The sequence below is a fragment of the Typopeltis vanoorti genome, chromosome 3 (genome assembly GCF_054136105.1).
Source record: "Typopeltis vanoorti isolate ZY-2024b chromosome 3, IOZ_Tvanoo_1.0, whole genome shotgun sequence".
NCBI classification, from domain to species: Eukaryota; Metazoa; Arthropoda; class Arachnida; order Uropygi; family Thelyphonidae; genus Typopeltis; species Typopeltis vanoorti.
This window is the reverse complement of record NC_143551.1, coordinates 41,045,957-41,064,200: the sequence shown is the minus strand read 5'-3', so window position 1 is coordinate 41,064,200 and position 18,244 is coordinate 41,045,957. Positions and strand designations below refer to the sequence as shown.

General features: G+C 36.3%; 1 pseudogene; it reads right to left on the bottom strand.

Moving 5' to 3' along the window:
* Positions 1 to 6,583: 6,583 nt before the first annotated feature.
* LOC150108076 (5S ribosomal RNA) lies at positions 6,584 to 6,701 on the bottom strand (annotated as a pseudogene).
* Positions 6,702 to 18,244: the final 11,543 nt, after the last annotated feature.

The window sequence follows — 18,244 nt, the reverse complement described above, 5'->3', positions numbered from 1 at the left end:
GTCATCCTTCAAATGCAATATCAAAATAAAGAAAGTGAAAAACCCGAAGTTTCAAAATATGTTTCGAAAGCCCGCTCTCGAAATGTATTGGTCTACAGACTGGATTTTGAACACGCCAATGTTTCGTGATGTTATGACTGAAAAACAATTCAGTCTCATCATGAAGTATTTGTATTTTCAGAATAATGAGGAATACGATCAGGCAACACATCCTTGCCCAGTCCTCAAGAAAATTTATGATTTTCTGATGAAAATCCGTCAAAAATGTAGATCACTCTACATTCCTGAGAGAGACTTCAGTATCGATGAAAGCCTTATGCCATTCAAAGGTGGACTGAAATGTAAGCAGTATATTCCCAAAAAGAAAGCGAAGTATGGAGTAAAATTTTTTATGCTTTGCGAATTGGAAAGTGGATATCTTTGGGATTTCAAACCTTATACGAGAAAACAAACTGTAATCGAGCACGATAAATATTCGGATCTCCCCTTGTCGATGCATGCAGTAATGCAGTTAAGGGTTACTGCATTATAATGGATAATTACTATATATGTGTCCTGATCTCGCTGATTTGCTTTTACAGCATCTTACAGATAGTTATGGTACTGTAAATGCAAAAAGGCGAGATATGCCTCCAGATCTGGCTTCAGGAAAGCTATCGAAGAGGGAAATCCGAACTTATCAGCGAGGGAAAGTCTTTGCACTACGTTGGAAAGACAAAAAAGATGTTTTTCTGCTATCTTCCCTGCACAATCCATCAACGGAATCCGTGGAGAAGCATGATTTGAAGAAAGGAAAAACCCATTGCTATGTGTGCATACAACGACACTATGGGTTGAGTCGACAAGTGCGATCAGCAGCTATCATTCTACTCTGTAATGAGGAAACAGCATAAAAAATATTACAAAAAAGTGTTTGGACATGTTATTTGAATTTTGAAGTGTTTGGATTTTGTTATTTGGAACAGTTTCCTCCTGTACAAGAAAAAATGTTTGTCTACCATAACATATCTAGAATACAGAATAGAAATTGCAAAAGCATTGCTGCATGCACATGCACCTTCTTCAGCAAGCAGAAAAACAGGAAATCCTGCCAGACATCTGAGGTTGAATGCTGCTAACTCCAACCATTATCCCGAAAATCTACCACCAATGGCTAATAAAAAAAAAACCTGCACGCAAATATTATGTATGTAATAAAAAAAATATCAGAAAGGAAACAAAAATCTGGTGCCCTGAGTGTAAAACTGCTTTGTGTTTACCCTTGCTTCAAGGTGTTCCATGCTGTTCAAGAATTTTAAATTCTGAACAGTATGAAATAAAAAAATGTTTCTTTTCAAAGCCATCAAAACAGTCCTTTTCAGGACTACAAATATTGATAGAGGGATACCCGAATGCACTGTTTCTTTTTCATCTTGAAGGCTAATTTTTAAGTTCTTTTTATGACACAGAGAAACTGGAAAGAGTATTAGGGTAGATTTTATATATATATATATATATATATAATGATAAGCCTTTTTATGTCATGTTTATCGAAACGTTTTGAAACTCAGGAGCTACCCTGAGTGTCGAGTCTTCAAAATTCGAGTCATCAGAATTCAGGGGCGGAACTCCCTTTCGAGTTATCACAATTGAAGGAGAACTGGTCTACCATACCGGAACACGGGGGGTTGGGCATAGCCCCCCTAGTTAATAAATGAAATATATAAATAATAACGGGAACATTTTCACCTTGTCAACACTCAACACTGATGTGATATGGGTTCCAAATTTCTTGTTTCGGAGATATATATATATATATATATATATATTACAAAGTTTTGTAATAAAAATATCTGCTACAATGAAGTTGGGCAGAATCAACAATATTATTACTACCTTATTTCTGTTTCTCGTGTGGGAGAAAAACGGTAAAATGTCACTCTTACAATTATGAGATGTTATAATGGCAAAAATAGTAAGAAAAAAGTCATTTGCACTTTCTCTTCAAAACACAAAGAAAGAACATTGTAAATTCAGCCAGTGGAAAAGAAAATACTACATATTTTTCTCCTGTTATCTGATTTTTTTTTCTTGTAGTACAAAGAAGAAATCATGCATATAACATGAAGTCTGCAGGAGGGAAAAAAAATCTGGAAATTGGTTACATTATAACGAATAGAGAAATCATGTCAGAAAAATTATTCACGTAAGATTCTAATCTCAGCAGACATAACATTTTCTTCTAGATTAGATTATTATTATTATTATTATTATTATTATAAAAACCTCCATGGAGTCAAAGACTCATCGTGGGAGGTCCACTGTTATACACACAGTTTATCATACTGTGCCTTAAATATATTCACTGTCTCTGCACACACCACACTCTCAGGCAAAGCATTCCAATCACTCACCACTCTCCATGCAAAAAACCTGCTCCTCACTCCCTTGCTCACACCCTCCTTATACAGCTTCCAGGAATGACCTCTTGTTCTCCTGCTATCCTCACCCATTCTGTGCAAAACCTCCCCGACATTAATATGGTAATAACCACTCAACAGCTTATATGTCTCAATCATATCCCCCCTCCTTCTATCCACCAATTTCTGCAAATTGCATTTTGTCAATCTGTCTTCATACTCTACATTCCAGAGACCAGAAACCACCTTAGTCAATCGCCTCTGAACTTTTTCCAACGCAATTTCATCTTTTTGAAAACCAGGTGACCAGATCTGTGCACAGTAATCCATATGTGGCCTGATCAAAGCCTTATACAAAGGAACCATAACATCCTTACTTATACAAGTCAATGTTCTCCGCATCATTCCCATTATCCGCTGTGTTGTCTTCACTATTTTAGTAACATGTCCCCGAAATTTTAGGTCCTTGTCTACAATCACTCCCAGATCTCTCATTTCCTCTACCTCTTCCAAGATATTCGCACCGATTGTGTACTTTACATCCCATCTCTGCTTCCCAAATTTCAAAACCTTACACTTTGAGACATTGAATTGACATCCCCACTTATTTACCCATTCAGACAGTGTATTCAAGTCCTCTTGCAAAGCTACAGCATCCACACTACTCCTAATAGCTCTGCCCAACTTTACATCATCTGCAAACAACTGCACATCACCATTCAGACCTTTCCAGATATCATTTACATACAAATTAAACAGCAATGGACCCAAAACAGACCCTTCAGGTACACCACTAGTAACTTTCCTCTTTTGGGATATCGCTCCTCCATAGACAACTCGCTGATACCTATCAGACAACCAATCTCCAATCCAGTGAACCAATCTACTGTTCAGCCCCATTCGTTCCAATTTAATTACCAGCTTGTCATGTGGCAATTTATCAAACGCCTTTGCAAAATCTAAATATACCACTGTATATGCAATACCCTTATCCAACACATTTGTCACTTTATTATAAAAAGTAAGCAGGTTGCTAAAGCATGATTTTCCTTTAGTAAATCCATGCTGGCCACCAAAGAGTATTTTTCTGTTGTCAACCCAATTCTGAACTTTATTCCTAACTAACTTCTCTAATACCTTGACCACAACTCCAGACACACAGACTGGTCTATAATTCAAAGCCTTACTCTTATCACCTCCCTTATGAATTGGAACAATTTTACCTTCTTTCCACTCTTTTGGAACTTGACCCAGTGAGAGACTCATGTTGAAAAGATATACAAAAGCTGTTGTTAACTCTCTGGCACATTCCCTCAAGACACATGGTGAAATAGCATCAAGTCCCACAGCCTTATTTACATCAAGTCTATTCAATTCCTCATATACCTCCTGTTCACTTACTAACAGTTCCTCCTCCTCCTCTTCTCCCACTACTTTCAAGTTCTGCATGATGTCACATTCGCAAGAGTGAAATACCTTTAGAAATTGCTCATTAAATATCTCAACTATATCCTCCGCAGCGGTTATCATTCCTCCGTTTTCACCAATCAATCCCATTCTACCATAATCATTCTTTCTTCTACTGGCGACATATCGAAAAAACTCCTTAGGATTTTTTTTGGCCGCTTTAGCTAACTGCTGCTCATACTGCATTTTTGCTACCCTTATCAAGCTAGTCACCTTCCTCGCCTGCTCTTTGTTCTTCCATAATACCTTCTTCTTCCATATTGCACACCTTATCTCTTGATTCATCCATTTTACACCCACTCTGTTTACCCTCTTGACCCTCGGAATACACTCTGATATTGCCTCCACCAAATAGTTCTTGAGTATGGCCCAAGCAGCATTGATATCCTTTCCAATTTATTATCGCAAGCTGTTTCCTGAGCTTTTCGTAATTACCAGTCTTATAATTCCACATATATCCCTTTCTAACAGACGTCCTCGAATGACTGGTCACCCTGCACGTGATCACCTCATGGTCACTCTCACCAACTGGTGGAAGATTTGACACCTCATTTATAATAACATTATCTGATGAGATGATCAAATCTAATACTCTTGATCCTCGTGTACCCTCCGTTACGTACTGCCTAAGGTAATTATCTTTCAAAAACTCCAAAAATTCATTTTCTTTACCCCCAGATGCAGTCTCTTGCTTCCAATCTATATCACCATAATTAAAGTCGCCAATAATGATAACTCGTTTCTTGCTAGCTAGGCCAATTTGCCTATACATTTCCTTCTCATTACCTTCCATATTACCAGGTCTATAGCAACACCCAACTAAATATTTCCTCCTGGAACCTTTGATACTATTTTACACTAAAATGAATGGGTATGTTCCCCAAGTGATTTACGTTTGTAACAGCTGTCTTGTGAACGATTTATGAAATAAATTATCTGAAATATCCGCAGATTGATTAGGTCTATACCCCCCCCCCCAAAAAAAAGAAGATTATGAAACGCATATGCACCTTTTCTTTGAAAATAATTCAAATCCTCTTTTTCAAGATAATTGTATGATTTAATTTCTAATTTTTGATAATAAGAGTGAAACTGATCATTATAAATTAAGCAATTATTTTGGCATAAATAATGTATAAGCATGTAAACGAAATATCAGTATTTCTGTTAGGATATAGGTAATCAACAATCGAAAAGGAAACAAGACATTCTTGACATATTCTGCACTACAGCCTGAGGCACTTTAGTGTTCTCCCCTTTCTTCTCAATAGCACTGAAAGTAATAAGCCTTCAACTTTTCCTCCAGCTAAGAGGATATTACCAAGTATTTAGAAGACGTAGATTATTTCAGAAATAGCTTTCAGCAGCAGAAGAAGTAATATTTAGATTTTTTTTAAAGAAAAACAAACACAAATAATACTACTGAACTTTCTTTTGTGTGGTATGCATATAAACAATTTTGCATGGTGAAAGTATAGCATATTATTTCTAAAATTTCACATAATTTCAGCAGACAGTAGAACAGCTTGTTTTAGATTGCAAATAAATAGAACAGAATTAGAAGCTTCAAGATACAATCTGATTGTCATATATCTTTTGTCAAAATGGTAAAATGAAGTAATTGATTTTGAATGCTGTCTAGAAAAGCTTTCAAACCGGTATAGAAATTTAGAGCAGTTATGCAATTCAGTTCCAGGAGAGAATAAGGAGGGGGGGGGGGGAGCATTAGAAAATCTTCAAAATGAGCAAAAATGTTGAATCATTCCGTATATGATATTTTCCACATTATATTTTCAACATATCTACGAGGTTATGCACTAGATATTATCGTAATATGCATAATACAAATAAATAAATAAATGACGAAGGCGAAGAATCACTGCTAAAATATCATTGGATATAAATTTTTGATACCAAAAAGACACGATCGGAAACCGAGTAATGCAATTTAGCATTTTAACATTTTTTTTTTATTTTGTCTTTATGAATAACAAAAAATCGTTTCTAAATCTGAAATGTGATGATCCATATAATGCTATTTCGCTAGAAACGAAAGCAAAAGGACATATTTATTTCAATAAATAATATTTAAAAATATAAATATTTGACATAATATTTTCAAAGCAAACATTTGAAAATTCTAAAATTCGAAAAAAAATTATTCAATTATTACACGTAAAGTGAAAGAACAATCAGTGCATCTCTTCCGGTGCACTGATTTGTAGAATAAAATACACCAAATTTACTATCACTAAATAGATTCATTGCAAAAGCTGATCAGTGGTCATTTCAGGATTGATTTTTTTCACATATGTGAAATTCATTTCAATTTTTGGGAAGAGACACAATAAATCATTTTAGAGGCAAGAAAGGTCAAATAACTTAGGGCAGTAAATGAAATTCTAAGCAACACAATAGACATAGGGGGAGGGGACACAAAGGTCACTCAGCAACAGTTAATCCACTAACGGCTATAGAATAGCTGTAACGAGATTAAAGGCGGAGGAAGGTAATGGCATGATAAAAGGTAGAATGCCGACGAAGTTTTGATCCATGAAAAAAGCTAGGGAGTGTTGAATATTTCATCCACACCGGCCGGTTGGGAGGTTAAGCTCCTCATGTCGACGACGGGAATCAAACCCAGGACACTCCTTTCCCAGGCATATGGTTGTGAAGCACATAGCCACTAGGCTAACTGCGTGGACTTTAATAATTAATGCCAGCAGCACCCAGGGTTCCCATGTGGCACCCTCCCAAGTACTAATTGAGCTCAAGCTTGCTTAACTTCAGTGATCAGACAAGAACTGGTACTTTCAAACCAATCTGGCCACTGACTTTTATGTTTTATAAATTAATGATGCCTTATTCTAATCAGACCTTCCCATATTTTTGATAGCAATAGGCATTCATTTCAATTCAAGTTCAGTCAGTGAAGCGAGGCATCAGCACTCTCCTTAAATAAACATTCGAATTTGTATTGACCCAGTGCAAGGATTATATTAAAAAAATATGTCAAGGCAGATGCAAACTCCCTGGCACATTTCTTCAAAATATGTGGTGATAAACATCAAGTTTGCTCAAATCTCCATATACATCTTCCTCACTTACAGTCAGTCTCGCCTCATCATTCATTGCTCTCAAACTCTCAATGATGTCGCATTCACAAGAATGAAAGACCTTTATGAACTGTTTTGTTTTTATACCATTTTCTCAAATCAATGTAATCCTTCCATAATCATTTTTTTTTTTTTTTGCTGGCTATATATCAAAAGAACGCCCTAGGATTCTTTTTGGATTCATTAGCTAACTGCTGCTCATAAGGGTAGCTCACTTTTGCTACCCTTATCAAGGTCACCCTCCTTACCTGTTCTTTGTAATTCTCTTGGAATTGATTATTACCACTTCTCTTATGCTGTCTCCATAATTCCTTTTTTCTGTGTATTGCATGCTTAATCTCTTCAGTCATCCATTTCACACCTACCTTATTTAACCTTCTGATCCTTACAACAACACATTTAGACATTGCTTCTATTAGACAGTTCTTTAATATTCCCCAAGCTACATTGACCTCTTTTTCAGCTAGCTCCTCATTCCATGCTAGACCTGCAAAATATCTTCTGAGCTCCTCATAAATACCAGCCCTGAAGTTCCACTTATACCCTTTTCTCACAGAGGTCCTCACACTGCTTGCTGGCAACTACCCAGGTAATCACTTCATGGTGGGTCTCACCAACTGGAGGGTGATTTGACACCTCATTTATAATTACATTTGCTGATGAGTTGATCAAATCCAAAACCCTTAATCCCCATGTGTCCTCTCTAGCATACTGTCTGAGGTAGTTGTTCTTCAAAAACTCATGAAATTCGTTTTCTTTACTTTCAGTTGCTATCTCATCATCTGAGTCTATATTGCCTTAATTAAAATAATCCATAATGATCACCCTTTTCTTATTTGTTTGGCTGATTTGATTATACATTTTATGGTCACCGCCATCCAAATTACCAGGTCTTGAAAGAAAACAACATCCAGCTAAGTATTACATCCTATTCACCTCTATCTCACACCATACTGCATCAAAACCACTGGCACTATTTCCCTTTGCATCTCTACTTTGCATGGACATAACTCTTTCTCTATCATCAATAGCACTCCCCCATTCACTTTTTACACTTTTTATCTTATCGAAGCACATCATACCCTTCCATCTCTTTTGCTGCCAGGTAATCACTTCATGGTCACTCTCAGAAGGTGATTTGACACCCCATTTATAATTATATTTGCTGATGAGTTGATCAAATCCTCATCCAAACATGTCTCACTTATTCCAACAATTCTTGGGTGAACAGACTCGATTAATGCAACCATTTCACTTGCCTTGTTTCTTACACTTCTAGCATTTGCAATACCATCGACAGGGTAGCAGAGAGGCAGCCTGCCTCACTGTCCTGCTTAATAAGGGTACTCATTCAACCATATTGAGGTAGGTGCCACATTATGGCAACAAGATATTTTACATCTGATGTAGATGCAATAGATTTATTTATTTCAAGGATTAAAAATTCTCTCATAAATAATACAGGAAAAAAGTAATTATATATATATTTATATATATTATTAACAATTCCTGTTAGTGTAGTGTTGTGTCAGAAAAAGTGCTGATTCACTATTGGTGTGTCATCCTGCTTCCGACCCAACATACGGTAATGATTAGATCTAATGATAAGGACATACTTATGCCTCCAGAAGAACAGCTAAAAAGACAGTGTACATATGCTCACCCAGAAGTATGGCTAACCATCTTTAGTTGTAGATATTAAGTGCTTTTGAGAAGCCCATAATTAAAGTTGATAATGTCTGTGTAAAAATTAACAAGGGAAAATTATGTATCAGTACTGAAATGTTATTATTAGATGTATATAAGATGATGTATGTATTAGAGCCATGTCAAAAAAGTTCGGAGTTGCGGTGACCAATCAGCCACCGCTATGAGGATGACGTAGCCATCGAGAGAGGGCATTCGCATTTTGCAATATAAGGTCCGGTGCTAGATTCAAGCGCGCTCTTGTTTTCTGTTCCTGCGTTCCTGATCCAGGTCCTGGATAGCTGCGGGAGCTTACCGCTGGTACCCAGCAACAATCTCCCAGTTGCTGTACGTGCCGTACCGTGCCGAGTATAGTTACCGAAGGAATGAGGTCGGAATTCCAGTAAACAGCTGTTGGTTAGTTATGCCAATGTGTAGTCATCGGAAACGGAACCTTTCGAAAATGATAGAAGTAAGTGGCAGATGTCATGAGAATATGTGGTGAGAAATCACGGAAGCGTAATCAAGCAAGTCTCGACAACTCCGTGAAAAGACAAGAATGGTAATGTACAAGCTTTCATACTCATTTTGAATAGTAACTAAAGAAGAAATAAGAACCAAGGAATAAAGGAGCTCCAAACGTTTAACTTTCATATAATGCCTAAAGGACTGTTTTGGACTAATCTGTCTGTCTTATAAGCTAGTGCCACTCTAAGCTTATGCTGAGAAAGGAACCAAACCTTCAAACTGTTTATTTGGAAGAAACATTTATGACATTATGTTAGAAATTAGCTTCAATATCAACTAAGTTGGGGAGAGGATAAAGCCTGAGCATAAATAAGAATATTATCCCATGTTAAAAATGCAAGACGGAATACGTCTGATATGCTCTACACAAGAATTGTATATAATTATGTGCATGTGTTGTTTTTATATGTGGGAACTGAGTAATTCTGTGTGAATTAACCGAGTCTGAACATAGTAACACAAAAGAAAGTGTGGGACTGTTAAAATAAATTTAAAGTAGATATTTTGGATATCTTAACATAAAGGGGAGGGGAGTTCAGACTCTTTAGTATTGAAATTACTATTTAAAGTGTATATATGTAAGTGTTTAAAATAAATGTATTTCTTTAACCCAAAATTCGTGAGTCTGTCATTTTCTGAGATTTGAATTACCACTTATTAAACTTTCAGACCTGCACGAGTAAAGGGGGAATCCATTGCCATAAGAAAAGGGGGGACCATGCCTGCAAATCACGTGATCCATTTAATATTTTGAGTTGTTTAATTGTGTATCAGAATTCAGTTGCCGGTTGGCGCAGTCATTTTAAACAATTATAAATTTGTCGGCAACGGAATAGCTGATGTCCTAAAGTGATAGATAATAGAAACTGCAGAATATATATTAACATAAAAGGGACGAAGACAAGACGTAACAATGGCACAGCAGTCGACAGGATGTGCTTGAAAAAGAAAAAAAATCAAAGTGCATAATAAGTTGGTCTCAATCTCAGAAACAGAACTCATTTAAGATTGAAAATATAATAGTGAAATTTTGAGTTAAAAATAAAGTGTATTAATCTGAAAGGGTAAGTATGTCCCTACCAACATCAACCGAGATGAGCGACCCAGAGTTTTTTAAAAGCATAAACCCCCAACAAATTTTTCCTCAGTTCTCTGGTGAAGAATCAGACGATGTGGGGACATTTTTTGATTACATAGAGGAACTTAGGAAAATAGGGCGATAGAGTGACTTCCAGTTGCTTATTCTGCTCTGCAGCAAGTTAACTGGAAGGGCAAAAGTTTCTTCTACTTCTCTCCATTATTGAAAAATGCAATGGACTACCAGAGGTTTAAACAAATCCTAACCTCCCAGTTTTCTAAGACAAAAAATGTAGGGCCTAACCTATGGAAGCTCCAGAGAATAACCCAAAAGGAAAAGGAAAGTGTCTCTGACTTTCACAACAGGCTGCTCACCTTTGCAAACACATTAAGTGTGCCCGATGAAGAAAAACGGCATCTGGAATGGACTTCATTCTAGCTCTTTAGAGTTGGTTTGAGGCAGGAGCTAAGGGAGACTGCATTTGGGAAGGAAATACAAAATTTAAAGGAATGCTATGATGCTGTGCTTGAAAGAGAACAGTTGTTGGGAGACATTTATCCCGGAACCTCTGTCAGTCATATTAATGTTATTAGAGAGAACAAGGACACTGACAAGAATTCAAACCCTGTGAGGGACGAAATAGAAAGGAAAGAGAAACAAAAAAGGGTATTGAAAGACTCTGAAGAAAGCAACTCTGGGTCAGTCTACAGTGTCACAATAAGTGCTTGTAATTTCAACGAAGTTCAATCCATAGTCAGGCAAGAGGTAGAGAACAAAAACCACGTGGAACATCTTGATGCTGTGATCAACCAGCGAACAATTGATCCAGCAAAAAATCAAATGCTCACCTCTTTGCAAGAAGAGAAAATAAAGAAAATTGTCAGCGATGAAGTTGAAAGACTACAGCAACCTATGCTAGAGAAAATGGATCACATGATGAGGAAGCTGCAAGAAATGTCTGAAAGCTGTAGAACTGAAACCCTTTTGTCCTCAGAGAGAGAGAGTGGGAAAAACTACCACCGAGAAATTCCCAGGTGCTTCAACTGTAGCAAGTTAGGGCATATTGCTTGTGATTGCTTTATAGCACCAAAAGACGTTAGAACTAGATACCGACCAGAGACAACATCGCTCACGTGTGCCAGATTACCTACTAAAAAGGAGGGGACAGGGCAATGAAAATTTCCCCGGAATGGTGGTGAAAGGAAAAATCTTCAGAAAAAATTTTGAAGCACTAATTGACACTGGTTCCCAAGCCTCTATAATATCTGAAAAACACATCAATGAACTTGGGCTTTGTGTAAAGAGTAGAATCAAACATTTGAGGAAATCAATTGGGATCTTAGGGATATCCCCTTCCCCAACACATGCTACTAAAGTAGTGAGACTGAAGGTGGGACTACCTAAGTTTGGATTGTATGCATGGCAAAATTTTTTCATTCTACCTAAGAGCTCCATCTCCCACATAGGGCTAATTTTAGGGGAGGATTTTCTGTGGAAGAATGGATTCTCGTGAGACTACCCAAAAAGGGAGCTTAAATTCCTTCGAACAAAGGATCCAAACAATGCCAATCAGAATGCTGAAAAAGGAAAAGGGAGGGACAAACTTTTGCACGACAATCCTCAGTGCACTGAAAATGGTGAGATTGAGAGAAAAAGGAAAGACGTCTCATTGCACAAAGATAGAGAACCGAATACAAGAGACATTCTTAGGATCGAGGAGATACATGGTGATCTTGTCATGGGAAAAAAGTTGACAATACCTGTAAAAAGGCAGAAAATGAAGACCAAAATAGTGATAAATACACAATTCCAAGTAAATAGTGTGGAGAGCAAAGCCACTCACATGTGTTAAGCAACTAATGAAAACTGATGAAAAAGGGAAAAAAAGGAAAGGGGGGGATAAAATGTACAAAAATTTTCTGTAATTTCATTAAAGTAAAATTTTAGATAAAAGGGGGTGGCCTGTCTTGTGTCGGAAAAAGTGCTGATTCACTATTGGTGAGTCATCCTGCTTCCTACCCAACATACGGTAACGATTAGATCTAAGGATAAGGACATACTTATGACTCCAGAAGAACAGTTAAAAAGATAGTGTACATATGCTCACTCAGAAATATGTCTAACCATCTTTAGTTGTAGATATTAAGTGATTTTGAGAAGCCAATAATTAAAGTTGATAATGTCTGTGTAAAAATTAACAAGGGAAAATTATGTATCAGGAAATGTTATTATTAGATGTATATAAGATGATGTATGTATTAGAGCCATGTCAAAACAGTTCGGAGTTGCGGTGACCAATCGGCCGCCGCTATGAGGATGACATAGCCATTGAGAGAGGGCACTCGCATTTTACAATATGAGGTCCGGCGCGAGATTCAAGTGCTCTCTTGTTTTCTGTTCCTGCATTCCTGATCCAAGTTCTGGATAGCTGTGGAAGCTTACCGCCGGTACCCAGCAACAATCTCCCGGTTGCTGTACGTGCAAGTTACCGAAGGAATGAGGTCGGAATTCCAGTAAAGAAGCATTGGTTAGTTATGCCAATGTGTAGTCATCGAAAACGGAACCTTTCGAAAATGATAGAAATAAGTGGCAGATGCCACGAGAATACGTGGTGAGAAAACACGGAAGCGTAATCAAGGAAGTCTCGACAACTCCGTGAAAAGACGAATGATAATATACAAGCTTTTATACTCATTTTGAATAGTAACTAAAGAAGGAATAAGAACCAAGGAATTAACGAGCTCCACACATTTAACGTTCATATAATGCCTAAAGGACTGTTTTGGACTAATCTGTCTATGTCTTATAAGCTAGTGCCACTCTAAGCTTATGCTGAGAAAGGAACCAAACCTTCAAACTGTTTATTTGGAAGAAACATTTATGACATTATGTTAGAAATTAGCTTCAATATCAACTAAGTTGGGGAGAGGATAAAGCCTGAGCATAAATAAGAATATTATCCCATGTTAAAAATGCAAGACGGAATACGTCTAATATGCTCTACACAAGGATTGTATATAACTATGTGCATGTGTTGTTTTTATATGTGGGAACTGAGTAACTCTGTGTGAATTTAACTGAGTCTGAACATAGTAACACAAAAGAAAGTGTGGGACTGTTAGAATAAATTTAGAAGTAGATATTTTGGATATCTTAACATAAAGGGGAGGGGAGTTCAGACTCTTTAGTATTGAAATTACTATTTAAAGTGTATATATGTAAGTGTTTAAAATAAATGTATTTTTTTAACCCAAAGTTCATGAGTCTGTCATTTTCTGAGATTTGGATAACCACTTATTAAACTTTCGAACCTGCACGAGTAAAGGGGGAATCCATTGCCATAAGAAAAGGGGGGAGGTTTAATTGCATATCAGAATTCAGTTGCCGGCTGGTGCAGTCGTTTTAAACAATCATAAATTTTTCGGCAACGGAATAGCTGATGTCCTAAAGTGATAGATAATAGAAACTGCAGAATGTATATTAACATAAAAGGGATGAAGACAAGACATAACAGTAGCAAGTGGGGAAAGAAGTCTTTCTAAGCTTAAACTGATTAAAAATTATTTGCAAACAGCAATGACCCAAGAAAGATTGGTTGATCTATCAACTATATCGACAGAGGTTGACATAGCTCATAATTTAAATTTAGAAGAGCTTAAAAACAGTTTTCATTGTGCGATATTATTATGTAATTGTTTTGCATTAATGTTTCTCTTGTAATAAAAACAAAATTGCAATTGGAGATTTTCTTATATTTTTGTCTTATAATCCATCGAGGGCGATATTTAATTGTTTGCCTCAGGGAGCGATCTAATCTGGCAACGGCCCTGTGCTTTTGTATAAGAGAATGGAAAGTATCAAAGCTGATATTCTAGCTCACATTTTGAGGGACCACAAACATCAGTTTTTTGTATTAAGAATATATGATTAGTCAAATATTTGAATGCAGTTTATAATTTAGTTTAACCAATCCCCTCCTACCCAAGGTCACTTCTTTCTTTTTAACTATCTTTCCTCCTTCAAACTACAGTTTTAACAGAGTAATACAGGTTGTGGTAAACCTCATGGGTGGTCCAGGTTCCTTCAGAATAAGGAAAGGATTTCGATGGAACCTAACATCAAAAACCATTTAGAAATCTTTAGAAAACAAGATGGTCTTAGATCATGATAGTTATATAACTATTGAGGCTAAACAGGTTGAAGCCTCAATAATTATAAAATATAAATAAGCATGTCACTTTTCTACCCTTATCAAATTATACCTAAGGTGAAGGAATAATTTGATGAGATCTAATAATCTACTAAGATTATTACAAAAAAAAAAAGTAGGAAACTGATAATCATATAAAGAAATGCCTATATCCAGTGATTCCCACATAATGTTATGGCACAATATATAACCTCTATGAGGGAGGGTATATTGTGTATTATAGGATACAAAGAGCAGTGTTTAACGTGAACCTAATTGCGGCCCATACATAAGTAGCTTTGTCATTAAGATATATCATGCAAAAATTTCTCTTTGCTTATGCTTGTCTAAAACATGAATGAAAAGATGACTATGATTAGATTTGTCTTCTAAATGTTTATTATATTGTTTCATATCAAATTCCAATTCTGGTATCACTATAATACTGAATTCACTCAGTTTTCTTCCAATTCATTTTTAATAACAAAACATGTAAAAGAAGAATTTGTTCATTGATTACAGAACTAAAATTTTAAATAAACATGCTTTAAACAATTGGTATGATATACATAAATGCATAATTATACATAATATCTATAGTGAGACAGTGATGAAAAAGATTGAAAAAAAAAAAAAAAGGAATTAGTATCAATGGTATAAAATACAACAATCTTAGATATGCTGGTGATACCATTTCTAATAGCAGAAAACAGAAACAAATTAATCAAATTATTGCAGCTACTAATTGAAGAAGGTAAAGAATTTGGATTAGATATAAATGCAAAAAAGACCAAATTTATGAAAATCTCAAAAGAAAGCAGATCCAAGCCAGAAATATTCATAAACAATATGAAAATTGAACATACAACAGAATACAAATATTTAGGCACCTACTTTACTGCAGATGGAAAGCAAGATAAAAAATAAAAATAAGAACAGCCATAGCTAAAGATGCATTCTGGAAAAATAAAGATCTGCTCAGAAGTTCTGTGAGTATCGAGACAATGAAAAGAATGATAAGAACATTAGTGTGGCCAATTTTAACATATGGAAATGAGACCTGGATATTCAAGAAGAGAGTAATACAACAGATAATGGCCTTTGAAATGTGGTGCTATAGGAGCGCTCTGAAAATCCCATGGACAGAACATGTGACAAATACAGATGTCTTACAGAGAATGAGAACACAGAGATCTTTATTACAGGAAATGATCCAGAGAAAGATGAGATTGGCAGGACATGTACTGAGAGGTTCAGCTGGACAGAGGATACTAACAGTTTTAGAAGGAAAAATTATGGGAAAAGGATCAAGAGGCAAAAAATGAAGGACATGGCTTGAAGATATAAGATCATGAACAGGATTACATGGCTATGCAGAAACAAAAAGGAAAGCTGCCAACAGAGAGAACTGGAAGGACATGGTGCTGCACCCTCTCACCGAGGAAGCTACATGAAGAAGACGTAATTATTATTATAATGGGTGTCCTCGTGGAGTCAGAAGACTTGTCATAGGAGACTCTCAATGGTCACACTAGTGCCATTATTTACACAATACCTATCATACTTCTCCTTAAACTCATTCACAGACAGTGCACCTATAACCACCTCTGGCAAAGCATTCTACATATGGTACTCACGAGATCAACCACACAGGCATCAACCAGTGTAACTAGGCAAGAGCTGTGAAAAGTGAGTGGCATTAATGAAATAGATGTTTCAAAAATTATTCAATGTCAATATGTATGCATGGTGGAATGTAAGAGATGTGTTTGTGGAGAGAAAGAATGGGAGATGAGAGAAAATGTGGATTCATAGGAAGTGCGATATATTATTAGACCAAAAGTTCATGAATACGAAACAGACTGAAAAAATAAAAGATGGTGTAAATTGTCCTTAAATGAAAGAAATGGAAATGAAATGAAAACTGGTGAAACTAAAGGAGTGAAAGAATGTAGAAGTGAAAGTTAGTGAAAAGGGAGCAAAAGGAAATATAAATGAGGAAACGGAAGTAAGGTGTGGCAGAACTAGAGGTAGCGAGACTATAGGAGCAACAGAGAGTGAAATTGTTGTGCAAGATTTGATGAAATAGTTATTGAAAATTAAAAATGAAATGAGGAATATGCAGAGTAATATTAGATGTTTAGTGGAAACTAATGAAAGTGTGCAAAAGAATAGAATGAAAGAAAAAAAGGGTAAAAGATGTGACAAGTGATTCCAAGATAGCAGTGTATGGAGATTCTATAGTTAGAGGATTAGTTAATGAGACAGTCCATAAGGTCTGCCATCCAAGAGGGAGAATGAGTAGGATAATTCAGCAGTGGATATGAGGAATAAATGAGTAAGATAATTAGTGGTTGTTGTGGGGACAAATGATCTAAGTGAAAATAAGGAGCATGTGAGGATGAATATCAGGAGGTTATTGAGAAGAGTGAAAGATAACACTGTAATGGGAAATGTTGTCAGTGTGTTGCTGAAGTATGACAGTGATGAGCTGAGACAGAGAGCAAGAATCATGAATAGTGTGCTAGCGAAAGCTGTGTGAGAAGGAAATACAGTTTGTGGATGTATTGCATGTGATGGAGGGAAGAATAGAATTATGCAGGTGTGATGGATTACATTTCAATCGCTTTGGAGTGAGTGCACTGGAGAAAGTGCTGCTAGATAAAAGTGCAGTATGTGAAGCAAGAGATCAGAAGTAAGAGATGAAGTGAAAGATCATGAGAGTGGTATTGAAGAGGAAGAAGTGCTTGGCAGTGGAAACAGTAATAGCATGAGAGATGAAGAGAGAACAGGAATGCAAGAGGAACAGGGAAATGGGGAGAGCCCTGGCTTATTACATGGCATAGAGAGAGAGAGTGGATGTTAAAATTAGCAGCGAATGTGTGTATGAAGAGTATGTTGTGATGTGGGTGGGGAAGTTGAAACTGAATGGATATATTTGGTAAGCGGTGATAAAGGAGATTGAATGGATATATTTGGTAAGCAGTGATAAAGGTGATTGGGCAAGGACACGTGTGGTGAGGAAATCTCAACCAACAAGTGGAGATGGACCTAAAAATGAACTGCAGGTGTGTTTGTTTACTAATGCCAGATGCATCATAAATAAGAGAGAAGAAATGGTTTCACTGATTGAGTTTATTCACCACAAAATCATTGGAATAAGAGAAATATGGTTCAATGAAGATGATATCCTAATGGGAATAGAAATGTAAGGATACAATATTTTTCACAAGGACAGAAAGGACAAGAAGGGAGGAGGAGGAGAGATGATGATGATAACAGGGAAATTATGTCCACATAAAGTTGACATGAAAGAGGTAAATAGCAGCAAAACGTATGAGGCAGTGTGGTTGGAGGTGGTAGTTGACAGGAAGACATATTTAACTGAATGTTGCTATAGCCCAGGGAATGTACAAACAACTTGGATTAGTGAACAAAGGAAGAATAATATAAGCACATAAACACAAGAAAGATATTTAATTAACCAAATATTTCGGTCTGGAAATAGCAGACCATCTTCAGTGGCACTACAAGAACAGTTTTAAAAAATACAAGGTGGAATACTAACAATAGATCATTTAAAAAAATAGAACAAGCCGCATGATGTTATATCACTAAGTATTAAACGGAATATTTTTAAGCAGAGACATGATTGAAATAAAGATATTAATTAATAATATTAAATAACATAAAATTAATATGAATTAATGAGTTATCCTGATTAGACTTTTCCAGATTTTTGATATAGATATACAGTCATTCTGTGATCTCTCCTATTTTG